The 13,107-nt window shown below is 36.2% G+C and overlaps 1 pseudogene; it reads left to right on the top strand.

The window, feature by feature from the left end:
- The first annotated feature begins 1,058 nt into the window (after positions 1-1,058).
- On the top strand, positions 1,059-12,366 carry LOC120306991 (annotated as a pseudogene).
- Positions 12,367-13,107: the final 741 nt, after the last annotated feature.

Here is a 13,107-nt window from a genome sequence, read left to right as displayed (position 1 = left end):
ACTATTGTTAAAGAAAATAGGAAGTTACTTTATCCTTTTCCCCTTTTTTCTTGCATTTTTGCTTTGTCCTTTCCCCTTCTTTATTTTCTGTTCTAAATATTATTTTTTGTTAGTTTTTTCTTTCTTCTTTAGAATTCTAGTAAAGTTATTATTAATAAAGAAACAAAATTTAAAAATAGAGACATACATATATCAAATTAGTCATGGATATTTAGATTTGGGCTTTTAGAATTCTGGTGTAAAAATAATATATGCACAAAGTGCTGCCATCTCCTGCTTTTCACAATTGATGTGAAAATAAGCAAAAGAAAGATGGGACAAAAAAGTATCTGAGATAGTAGAAGCAACTGTTGTGCTGTCCTGTGAAGCTGGCAAGGTTAGGAAGTTTGAACCATTTGTATTCCTGGGGAGATCATTGCTCTAGGACACGGGTGTCAAACTCGCCGCATCTCATGACGTGTCGCGACGTACTGCGATTTTTTTTTGCATTGCCGGAGCTAGAGTGGGCATGGCCTCCATATGATGCAACTGGCCCCCGCGCCAGCAGTCTGACACCCCTGCTCTAGGATAATGCAACAGAGTCTTGAACACCTGGCAGAGCAATTCTCCCTAAGGAAAGCATCTCTGTGATGGCTAGTTCTCACATAATCAAAAGTAAGAACTTGATGCTACATCAGGTCATTACAAAAAAAAAAAAAAATCTTGTATTTCCCATCCAGATTAAAATTACTTCTAGTTTATTTTTGGAGAAGGTAGAAGTAAGAGGCTGTAAGCAGAAGAAATGATTTGTTATAAATAAAGCTTCCATTTGATGTGTAATACTTGCTGAAATTCTTTTTAAGCCTTTTTAAGCTTTTTGTGGGAAATTTAATGCCACAAAATGATGGTCTACAATGTTGTCCATCAAAAAACCAAGATGGGCATTTTCTTCTTATTTTGCCTACAAATTTCTGGCTTATGAGACTGCTGATCAATAAAATGAGGAAGAATACTGTAGATTTAACTTAGTAAAGTCAGAAGTCAATTAGGAGAATTCCCAGAGGTTTAAAAACAAACAAACGCAAAGCTTTCCTGATATAATCATCATTTGGGAATCCTTCATTTTAAGAGGCTAAGAGAAGATGTCTGTCTCCAGCCTGCAAAACAAAATAATTTGTATTTTTTTGCACCTAAACAAAGTGAGTATGGATTTGCTGTTCTGCCTGTTGGCATACAGAAATCAGTTTTAGCAAACTGATGAGGGGGGGGGGTTTATGTACAAAGGGAAGTTATGAGCAATATATATTTCAATCCAATTTTTTCCTTTTAAATAGGAGAAAATGTCATTCTCATATGAAAGCCAAATTTCCAGCTTCTTGCAGTGCATTGCTGCATTTTAAATCTGAGTTTGGATGCTGCCTTTTACATTTGGGAAAATTGTTTATTGAATCTTTTCAGGTTGCTTTTATATATTGTTTATGAATGTTTATTGGACTTTAATCACTTTATTTTATTTTTTATTATTATGTCTGTTAGCTTCCTTGAGTATGCTGGGAATGGAATTGTGGGGTAGAAATTATAATAAATACATTTTAAGATAGCTATTTAACATCAGTTTTTTTAAACTGCTCTAGTCATGTCCCTTCTGAGTTTTAAATCAGAAAGATTTAACAAGAAAGTTCAGCATGTTTTCTCTTTCTCATTGCAATTTGTATTATTTGCAGAAGTGAAAGGTAGGAACTGTGATCAACTGAATCAAATGTATTTCAGAATTTTGGCAGCTATTTAAACTTCCTCTAATTTAAGCAGGAAATTCAGCAAGTTATAGCCAAAATATACCATGAGGAACAATTTGTGGTTTTTCTTTTTGTTTCTTTTTTTTTTTTTGAGGTAGACTAGAATATTGAGTCATTTTATTTAATGTTGTGAATGACCAAGTATTGTTAAAATATGTATATCGCCTTTAATCAAAAACAACTTTCTGTGTCTAATTGTAGAGTAGTACACATAGGATGTTGACTGATTTGGAGATACACCAAACATTCTTGCTTCTAAATTATTATTTCTTAAACACTACATTTAGCAAGCCTGGTTTTCACTAAGCTCATAGTACAGATGTCAGAATAATCAAAGTATAACATCAATTATGTTTCTTTCAAAAATAAAAATGAAGCCTAATTACTATCTATTCCCTGGACTTATAGCAATCAATCCATCTGTTCAGTAATACTGATCTTTCTTTAGCAAAGCTGCAAGATTGTAGGATGATCGCCAAAACAAAAATAATGTTATATGAATTAAATCCCGAATACAGTAATTTTGTACTTATTACTAAACATTTTAAACAATGAAAGTCAATTCTTTAAATGATTCAATGATTATGTTCCATTCCTGTAGAACTGGTGTTTTAATATTTTTAACTGCTGCTATGATTTCAATTCTTTGCATTCTGTCGGATATCTTAATTTTATAATGCTCAAGATAAAACCAGATTGTTTTGACACTGTAGGAATAAAACTATTAAAAAAGTGAATTTCTCATCACAGGCTATAAAATTCAATACTAATACATTAGTAATATAACTATTCAGTGCTTTTTATGACACAAATAAAATTTGCTTTGTAAGGCCATTTCCCCAAACTGTCTAATAATAAGAGTAAGAACATTAAGTATTATTCCGTATTTATAGTGTAATAATTTATTGCTATATAGTTAGAATCTTGAAGCTGATAGAATACTGCTTTATAAGAGTTACAAATAAATAAAAAGATGCCAATAATCTAACCTTCCCATCCCTTCCCTTCCCTTTCCTTTCTTTTCCTTTCCTTTCCTTTCCCTTTCTTGCAAAAGACAGGATATTTATAAGATTTTTCCCAGTACTTATATATCTATATGTTGTTATTTTGGATTGTGTTGTTTATAATAATTATTGTTATTGATGTATGCTGCCCTGGCTCAGATGCTGAATAGAACAGTCATATAAACATTAATAAATAATATTAGTTCTGGGTAAAAGGCAACAAAGGTAAATCTGGTCTGGTTTCTTATTAGATTACACAGACAAAAGGTGCATAGAATTTTGTGCTTCAACATTCTGTCATCCTATATATCCAAATCTTTTTCTGATTTTTATAAGCTATCTCCCTAACCATTAATAAAGCCAAGGAACAGTATATAATGTTGTTGTTGAAAAGCAGAGGCAAATGATTCCCAAGACATGACAGGATACAATTTTATTACCCATTAAAAAATGCCTTGCAATATTAAAAACAGCCTTTCTCATATTGATGAATCCCAGATTTATTGGCATAGAATTGTCATAAAGTGCAGACAGTATGAGAAATGTCATGCTGGTTAGGATGATTTGATAAATTGATAAAACATTAGGTTGCAGAAGACTACTTTAAAGTATTATTCCATACCATAGTCTCATCAGTTACTATAATGTTCCTCTTTTAGAAACGAGGAAAATAAGCAGAGAGGTTCACTTTGTCCAGTCTCTTACAGTGACATTTTAAGGGATTCTCAGACAAACACAAGTCCCCTTTTCTCACTCTGTTTCCCTCTCAGACATAAGAACATATTTCTTCAGATGAATAATTATGCCATAACATCATTTTTCTTTTTTAGACTTCACTATTTCATAACACACATCAAATAGATGGCTGGAGAAAATTGTACTCTGATGGAAAACTTCATTCTTTTGGGATTCACAGACCATCTTGTCCTGAAAAACCTTCTCTTTGTGATCTTTTTGCTGATCTATATTATCACTGTTGTGGGAAATACTGTTATTATTTGGGTTGTGAAAATCAATTCTCACCTTCAAACCCCCATGTATTTCTTTCTCAGCAATTTGTCTTTCTTAGACTTCTGTTATTCTTTGGTTGTCACTCCCAAAATGCTTGTAAACTTCCTATCACACACAAAAAAAGCATTTCATATACCGGGTACATCTTGCAACTTTACTTTTATGCTGGTTTAGCAACTACAGAGTGTTACCTTTTGGCTGTGATGGCTTATGACCGATACTTGGCTATCTGTAACCCATTCATGTATACATACATCATGTCTCAACGGATCTGTATCTCTTTGGTCGACTTGTCATATCTGGCTGGATTCCTGAATGCTATAATCCAGACAGGATTCAGTTTACAAGTAACGTGTTGCAAAACCAATGTCATCGACCATTTCTTCTGTGATGGCCCCCCTCTGAGTTACCTTTACTGTTCTGATGAACTTTTGCAATTTATAATTGTTGCTTTAATGTGGTCACTACCACATCATTGGTGTTTGTATCCTATTGCTGCATTCTCTTTACTATCCTTAGAATGGACTCCATAGAGGGCAAGTACAAGGCTTTTTCTACTTGTACATCTCACTTGACGGTTGTCACCCTTTTCTATGGAACTCTCCTCTTCATGTACTTGCGTCCTACAACTAGCTATTCAATGGACACTGACAAAGTAGTGTCAGGCTTCTATGCAGTGATAATCCCAATGCTCAACCCAATAATATATAGCTTGAAAAACAAGGAGGTTATAAATTGTATGAAGAAAATATTTAAAAGAATGGCCTTTTCTAAATGAATTTTGTTTATATTAAACAAAACACAGACAAGATAGGGCAGTACAATACATACATGTTAACGAGCTATATTTCCATTTTTTAAAAAAAATACATTGCTTCTTAAATACAAATATGAATGGTTTGTGAATCATATATTTTTCAAGTAGATTGTACCTTTGAAAGCATTTATTACTATTATTATTTCTTTAGCATCAATAAGCAAAACAGATTCTTCATCTATTTATTAGGAAGCATTTGTTAGTGAAGGCTGAATTTCCACAAACCAAAGATTTTGAAAAAGCTTCTGACATCTTGAAATAATTATTAAGCATTCCCAGTTTTAGAAAATCAATGGGATCAAAATTTTCAGAAATAGAAATAATTACAATTTAAGAATGAAGTTAATTAATCACAATTGTTTTATGTTTACTGGACCATCAAATAATGTTTAAAAAAAGGCTGGATATCAGATTTTTTGTTTCTATTGGCACTGTATGAGACTTGAGGGGCAATGGTAGGTTGTTTTGTTTTTACTCATACAATTTGATTCTATCATAATTCCCTTTTGGTTTCAAGTTACAAATTATGTTTACACAGTCCTGTAGTTAAGGCATAAATGTGATTTTGAATTCTATATCTAAAATATAGGATTTGACATTTTATGAAGAGTTTTGGCTTTACTAAGCCTTGGGTTCAAGAGAATAATTTTACACAGATGGAAAGAAACTTATTTTCTTGAAGTTAAAGAATGGATTCAAGATATATGTTTGCTGTCAGGTTTTGAAATGCCTTTATATATTAGAAATGAAAGGATGGGGAATGTGTTCTATATGGTCTAGATTTAATGATCAGTTTAGGGATTGAATTTTGGCTGTATAGAATTTAATGCAAGAGTTACAAATGCACATATGCGTATTTGTACACTTGTAGCAGGAAATGCATATTTTTATCTCAGAATGTTTCAGGTCATAGTATAAAAATATCTGGAGCAATTGTCAACATTTTAACAAGTAAGTGTTAACTTCCTCAGAGTTAATCTAACAACAGTACTAACCAGAAATTCTCCAGCCTTCTCCAGAATTCTCTGCACTAAATCCAGATAATTGTTTCATCCAATGTTCTCCCGATAAAAAAAATATTTCCCCTGCAGTTTTTTAAAGGGCCATCTTACCATGAACTGTATTGACAACAATAGTAACAGTAGCACAGTATTTCCCCTTTTTTCAACAACAACAACAAGGATAATTTTGCATGTGCCAGCAGATGCAACTATGTTAGTAGCTTGGTCATTTTCTACAGCAGGGGTGTCAAACTTCTGGCCCATGGGCAGGTTTCATCATACTGAAGCCGCGCCCATCCCTTTGCTGGCAATGGCAAAATCGGCCCGATACATTGTGCGATGTTACATGACGTTGCGAGTTTGACACCCCTGTTCTACAATATCTAAAATAATAGCAATAGCAAAAGCACGTAGACTTATATACCGCTTCATAGTGCTTTACATCCCTCTCTGAGTGGTTTACAGAGTCAGCATATTGCCCCCAACAATCTGGGTCCTCATTTTACCAACCTCAGAATGATGGAAGGCTGAGTCAACCTTGAGTTGGTGAGAACTGAACTGCCAAACTGCTGGCAGCTGGCAGTCAGCAAAATTAGCTTGCAATACTAACCGCTGCACCACCACAGCAAGATTCTAGGGAATTGTACAGAAATGCCAGCTCCCTGAAAGAACATGGTAGAAAAATAGTTTCTCTTTGGTGAAACCATATTTGGTACTATATCTTTAAAAAATCCTAGCGCACTGGAGAACTACCAGAGTATTGGAAAAGAACTGATGTTGGGCTGCCCTTCTCACTCGCATACACAGTTTATTAATATTCCCCAGCAATTCCCTTCACCAAAACCCAGAACTGTCCCAATTAATTCCAGCCACAAGCAAACTAATGTTAGTTCACAGAGCAATGGCCAAAGAGTTCACAAAGCACTTGAAAGTTTCTCAAACAAAATAAATCCTCCAGACAAATTTAAATCCACCAGGCAAACTTAAATCCATGCACAAGAGAGTTCAGAAGGCAAGAAAGGGCTAAAGTTTCCAAGGCATGATTCAATTCTAAACACTGTGTCAATCCAAAGTGAGGTAGGGATGACGATGATCAGAACACATACAGCTAGAAAAGAAACACATTGTTCCCAGCAATGCCTTTCTCTGTCTGACATGCTAAGTAGCCAGCTTCTGGCACAACCCATCAAGAAGGGCAAGGCTTTCTCCTCTCGAGTAGTCTGGCTGAACTCTTCTTCTCCTGCCTTTTCTTTGCCCTATGTGTCCTTGGATCAGGTATAGAAGGCGGTTCCTCCTCCTCTTCACTGACCATCTGCAACTGCATGCTTTCCCCAGCTGGAGCCATCAATCAACCCAACTTCTGACATGCCAGGAACCAGTTCATCCTCCCCCGAGCTGACATCTACAGAGGTATCTGGGGAATTGTCTGGGGGAGTCATCACAGATGTGGTTCCCTTCTTCAAAAAAGGGGAAAAAATCAGACCCAGAAAACTACAGATCAATCAGCCTAATATCAATACTTGGGAAAATACTGGAAAAAATAATTTAAAAAAACCCCTGTTTAACTTATTCTTTGCATCAGTCTTCACACAAAAAGAAACTATAGCCCAACAAACCAAAAATATAACTGTAAAAGACAGACTAGAAATAAAAATTAAAATAAGCAAGAAAATGGTAAGAGAATACCTGTCTGACTTTGACCTTGAGACCTGATGGATTATATCCCAGAGTTCTGTAGGAGCTGGCAGATGTAATCTCAGAATCATTGTATCATATCTTTAAAAAATCTTGGAGCACTGGGGAACTACCAGAGGATTGGAAAAGAGCTGATGTGGTTCCCATCTTCAAAAAAAGAAAAAAAAAACAGAAACTATAGACCAGGAAACTATAGACCAGTGATGGCAAACCTTTTAGAGACCGAGTGCCCAAAAACCACCCCCCACCTTCGCTCCGCCTCCCGCCCTGCCTGCTCCACCTCGCCTGCCCCTGCCCCGCCGAAAGGGCCACACACTGCCTCCATGGCCCGCCGCAGCAGATTGCCCAGGCAGCCCTGCAGCACCATGGCAGCCATGCCCTTCGCCCACACCCCACAGCATCATCTGCATGCTATGGGGCGCAAGAGTGAAGTCTTGTCCCTGCTGCCCAGCTATGTCCTTGGCTGCACTGCTCCATGTGGGCCATGCCCGGGGGTGACTCTCCTCCAGGGAGGGCTGCTGATGAACAGGGGACCATCGGGGAGACGGCGCACATGCCCGCAGAGAGGGCTTCGAGTGCTGCCTCTGGCACGCGTGCCATAGGTTTACCACCACTGCTATAGACCAATCAGCCTAACATCAATACCTAGGAAGATACTGGAAAAAAATAATTTAAAAACTGATCTGTGAACATCTAGAAACAAATAAATTTATAACTAGAAGCCAGCATGGGTTTGTTAAAAACAGATCATGCCAAACTAATCTTATTTCATTCTTTGACAAGGTGACTAACTTAGTAGTAGATCAACAAAATGCTGTGGACATAGCATACTTAGACTTCAACAAGGCATTTGACAAAGTAGACCACAACCTACTTATTGTTAAACTAGAAAAATGTGGGATAGACAGTATCACCATCAGATGGATTTATTATTGGCTGACAAACCATACTCAATGAGTAGTCCTTAATGATATTACATCTACATGGAGGGAAGCATGTACTGAGATACCCCAAAGTTCTGTCTTAGGCCCAGTACTCTTCATAAATGACTTAGATGACGTAATAGAAGGGGAACTCATCAAATTTGCAGACGATACTAAACTAGCAAGAATAGCCAACACCCCAGATCTTGACAAACTTGAACAATGAGCCCTATCCAACAAAATGAATTTTAATGTGGAGAAAAGCAAAGTTTAGGCAGGAAAAATTAAAGGTATAAATATAGATTAGGTGAGATCTGGCTCAAAAACAGTAACTGTAAGAGGGACCTTGCAGTCCTAATGGATGATTACTTGAATATGAGCCAGCAGTGTGCAGCAGCAGCCAAAAAAGCTAATACAATCCTGGGTTGTATAAACAGAGGCATAGAGTCAAGATCACATGAAGTATTAGGACTGCTTTAGTAAGACCACACCTGGAATTCTGCAACCAAAAAAGATACTACAAAAAAGATGTTGAGACTTTGGAAAAAGTTTGGAGAAGAACACTAAAATGATCAAAGGCCTGGAGGCTAAAACATATGAAGAAGGGTTGCAGGAATGGCTAGAGAAAAGAAGGACTAGGAGTGACATTATAGCAGTACTCCAGTATTTGAGGGGCTGCCACAAAGAAGAGGGGGTCAACTTATTTTCCAAACTACCAGAGGGCAGGACAAGAAACAATGGTTGGAAACTGATCAAAGAGAAACAACCTGGAATTAAGGAGAAAGTTCCTAACAGTGAGGACAATTAACTAGTGGAATAGCTTGACTTCAGAAATTGTAGGAGTTTCATCACTGGACATTTTAAAGAAAAGACTGAACAGCCACCAGGGTCTCCTGCTTGAGCAGGGAGTTGGACAAGAACACCTCCAAGGTCCCTTCCAGCTCTATTCTGATTGACTGATTTGATTGGTGCTGGTATGAGAAGAGAAAATCCCCAGACATTTCTTAGAAAATTCTTTTACCTAAAGGAAATTTATTCTTCTGTGAACATGTAGCATTGGGGCAGGGAAATTACTCCTCTTTTATGCCAAGAGTAAATAGGAAAGTTAACTTTGTATCACAGCCTATCAGGAATATGGATCCCAGTGGTTTAAATACAAATAGGTAACTAATGCCATCCTTCCTGGTAGACATAGCCACTTCTTCAGATGGGAGTCCTCATTTTAAGCCAACTTAACTCATTCTGAAAAGAATCAAAGAAGTACATTTTGTTTCCCCTGAAGTGTTTGTAGGATACCATGGTAAGTGCACATTTATTTCTTCATCCATTCAATGTCTACTTAGACACATACAACAATAAATCAAAATAAGGAACATAATAACAAAGGTAGACCTCTACTGAAATCTTATATAGTGTTAGTGAAATAAAATTGTATTCATCAATAGAAAATATTTTCAAGGTGATGGTAATATTTTTTTTTACTCTGGATCTTTTATTAAAGAACCAGTGATTACATTTCAGAAAATGTTTGTTTGCAATGCTTCTTCGGGATTTCACTCCCACTGTTCAAAACATGTCAATTCCTCTAAAAATATTGCAGCTGATTTGATCATCAGCAATGGAACCAAAATCACACTAATTTAAAGATCTTCAGTCTCAAGTAAGACCAGTAAGGTAGAATATGATATTTCAAGAACTTTGGTTTCTAGTTCATATAGAACATAAACAGCACCTTGAATTATGCCAGATCAGAAATGAACTGGTAAGTATTTTGACAACAGAGTATATGCTTCTTAAAATTGGTCCTAGTTAGTAGTTTGATCAGCATTATGTAATACCTGAAGTTTCAGATCAAATTACAAGGGCAGTTTCTCATGCAGTATATTCCAATGGTACAAAGGGATGCAACTGGATTTGTACATTATGACTGAATCTAACATGTCCAGGAAAAAAACATGCCAATCATAATAAAGCAAAGAAACTTCTAAGCACCATCAAACATTGAGCATCCAAATACAGAAACACAAATAATGAAGCAGAGGTTTCAGGAGAAGTACAATTTGATCTAGCACAGATAGAATTATTTTTTCCTGAATTTCTTTTTGGAATAAGGAATAAATTCTGTCTTATCTATATTAGATGCAGTTTCTTTTGCTTCACCAAGTCCATTATTAATTTCAGCTATTCCAGCAGAACTTGAAACTTCACTGGATTTCAGTAGAAAAATATGGACATGGGTGTCACCTTCATACAGGGAGTAGCAGATCAGAAATGGTTTCCATGATCTCAATCAAATCTCCACTGTCATCTCTCAATCTTTAGAGTTTTATTTTCTAAGAATACTTAATAGAACTACAGACAAATGTCTACACCAAACCTGACAATATATAACTACTGTTTTGTGTGCAGATATTCTCCTCAAAAACAGGGAGCATTAGAACTCATAATCCATAGGACTGTCTTCCTTAAGAGCTTCTTTGACTAATCTGCAAATAAACCTCTTGCTAAACTCTTTCATTACTATCACAATAAATGGACCTGCTCCAAAAAATAGGAAATTACAGAAATTACTGAAGAACTTGATCAACAATATTTGTTTTTCAAATGGATAGAAGCAAAAGACAAGTTTCTGTTACTGTTAGTTCTATGATAACTGTCACTGTCCTTCCCAACCTAGAAAAATGAAAACAGATTTTCAAAGGAAAAAAGAAAACAAGAAAATATTTTCTTTTTTAAAAAAAAATAATGATCAAATTTTCTTAACATCAACATTCATGAAACTGAACTCCATGAAGGAAACTAATAGGCAAAATATCAGTTTGCTGAGTTCTTTAAAAATAATGTTCAAATGATTTTATAGTTAAATTTCCTTTAAAAGGAAGATAAAATATATTCAATGCAAAAATTTCTAATCTGACATGGATTTCCAGGAATCTAAACCTAATGTTCGATTTCAAAGAGAAAGTTCCCTTCAATTTTGAGATCTAATTGTGCATAAGTTTCTCTTTCAGTGATGAATACACTAGACCAGTGAGATGGCTGGAGGAAACTGCACTGAGGTGGAAGAGTTTATTCTTCTAGGATTCACAGATCATGTAACCCTACAGCGTGTGCTCTTTGTGATATTTTTACTGATTTATATTATCACTATTGTGGGGAATGTTGGGATCATTGTGACTGTAAAAAATGATTCTCACCTTCAAACCCCCATGTATTTCTTTCTGAGCAACTTATCCTTTTTAGACCTTTGCTACTCATCTGTTGTCACCCCCAAAATGCTGGTGAATTTCCTGCTAGAGAGGAAAGTCATCTTGTACATTGGCTGTGTCTTACAACTCTTTTTTTATGCAGGTTTAGCAACTACTGAATGCTACCTTCTGGCTGTGATGGCATATGACCGATATGTGGCCATCTGCAACCCATTGAAATATACCACCATCATGTCCAAAACTGTCTGCATTTCATTAGTGGTACTGTGCTATATAGCTGGATTTCTGAATACATCCATACATGTGGGATTTCGTTAAGATTAACCTGCTGTCATTCCAACCTCATCAACCATTTCTTCTGTGATGGACCCCCTCTGACTCATCTTTATTGTTCTGACATCCAGCTCGTTCAGATTCTGCTCTTTGCTTTTGCAGGATTTAATGAGGTTGCCACCACATCCATAGTGGTAATCTCCTATTGCTATATCCTTGCCACAATCCTCCAAATGCGCTCACTTGGAAGTATTTACAAAGCATTCTCTACCTGCTCTTCTCACCTGATTGTTGTCTGCACTTTCTATGGGACTCTTCTTTTCATGTACCTGCGGCCTAGCTCCAGCTATTCCTTGGAGCAAGACAAGATCGTATCTGTCTTTTATGTTGTTATCATTCCTATGCTCAACCCCATCATATATAGTTTCAGGAACAAAGAAGTTAGAAATGCCATGAAAAAAACATTTCAAAGAATACCATTTCCAATTAGTTGCACATAAATTTAGAAGTACATATTCATGCTATTCATTTGCCACAAATGCATTACATTACACTTACAAAAAACCTTTGTGATGTGTACAATTGTAGTAGAGTTATTCTTTACCTGACCTTTCAAAGCTTTTGTATTTGTGAAATAAATTTTGTGAGAAAGAAGGAAGGAAGGAAGGAAGGAAGGAAGGAAGGAAGGAAGGAAGGAAGGAAGGAAGGAAGGAAGGCTAGAAAAGTCAGAAAGGGAAAAACATCTTAATAAAGGATTGATTGTTTTGCTTTAATAGAGAACAATCTGTTAAAAAAATGTATGTAACCTTTCCATTTTAGCCAGCTAACAACTGTTGCATAGACCTATTCTTTGGCCATTTCTCCTAGTGGCCACCACATACAAAGACTTGTAGTGTGGCTTCAAAGTATGGTGCAGTTTGCAGCAGGTGACAATGCCCACTTGATTTTGCATTTTTATTTTTTTTTGAAAGATGGGATGGATTTGGATAGTGGTTTTATGATATCCTGAAATGGTAACCAGGTTAGACTGGAAAGTTGAAAAAACATCCTAGAAGAAAACAACGGCAAACACATCCATATTTTTGCTAGACATACTGCACAGACACCAACAATCAAATCTGATTGAAGGAATCTATGTTGCAATAATCCAGTTTTATGAATGTATTTTATGAATATTCATGTTTTATTGAGAAGCAGGGAAGAAAAGAAGGAAGCAAGGAAAGAAGCAAGGAAGGAGATGGAAATGAGAAGGAGGGTGGCCGTGAAGGAGGGAAAGAGGAAGGAAGGAGATGGGAATGAGATGCAAGGAAGGAAGGAAGGAAGGAAGGAAGGAAGGAAGGAAGGAAGGAAGGAAGGAAGGAAGGAAGGAAGGAAGGAGATGAAAATGAGAAGGAGGAAG

This window comes from Crotalus tigris, unplaced genomic scaffold (assembly GCF_016545835.1).
Source record: "Crotalus tigris isolate CLP2741 ecotype Arizona unplaced genomic scaffold, ASM1654583v1 scf7180000017764.6130737, whole genome shotgun sequence".
NCBI classification, from domain to species: Eukaryota; Metazoa; Chordata; class Lepidosauria; order Squamata; family Viperidae; genus Crotalus; species Crotalus tigris.
The sequence above is the reverse complement of the archived record's forward strand: the minus strand, read 5'-3'. Positions and strand labels throughout refer to the sequence as shown.